Genomic DNA, 667 nt, shown 5'->3' with positions numbered 1-667 from the left:
AAAAAAAAAAAAAAGAACCAGAGGTGTTTTATTTTCCTGTCTATGTTCACTTAAAAGGTCTGGAAAGGACCAGTCCAGTAACCATGTATACGCCTAACTAAGGGTTATGGTCTTATAATTCAATTTCCCATTGAAAAAAAGCAGACTTTCTTAGAGAAATGGCTGATACAAGGTCTGGGACAGGAAATATACAACATGAATATGGAACTTAATTTGTATCACACAGCAAGGAAGTCAAGACTACTATGATCATGGAGCTTGACTCCCAACACCATAGATGGGACAATTTGAGTATTAATAAGGATAATTCAGTTTATTATAGGCTCAAGCATTGCAAGAGACCATGAGAATAGTGTAGGGAAGGGCAAGATTCCTATCTGTTCATAGGTTCACTATGAGTTGTCAACTTGATGGCACATAACAACAGCAACAACAAAAAATTTAAAAACAAAACCAGTTACCTTTGAATTGATTTTAACTCAGGGAAGGAACAGTGTCTTGCAATAGAGCTGTGCTCCATAATTTTCTTTTTTTCTTTTCTTTTTTATTCTTTATTGCACATTTTCTCCCCCTCCCTTTTTTTTCCTATATTTTATTAATTTTCATAAACATTTACAGAGATTTTGGGTTTCCATTCATTCATTGTTGCACTATTCTCTCTACCCTC

The sequence above is a fragment of the Elephantulus edwardii genome, unplaced genomic scaffold (assembly GCF_000299155.1).
Source record: "Elephantulus edwardii isolate Elephantulus edwardi_28Jun2011 unplaced genomic scaffold, EleEdw1.0 scaffold00026, whole genome shotgun sequence".
Taxonomy (NCBI): domain Eukaryota; kingdom Metazoa; phylum Chordata; class Mammalia; order Macroscelidea; family Macroscelididae; genus Elephantulus; species Elephantulus edwardii.
Note: the sequence above shows the minus strand (reverse complement) of the source record.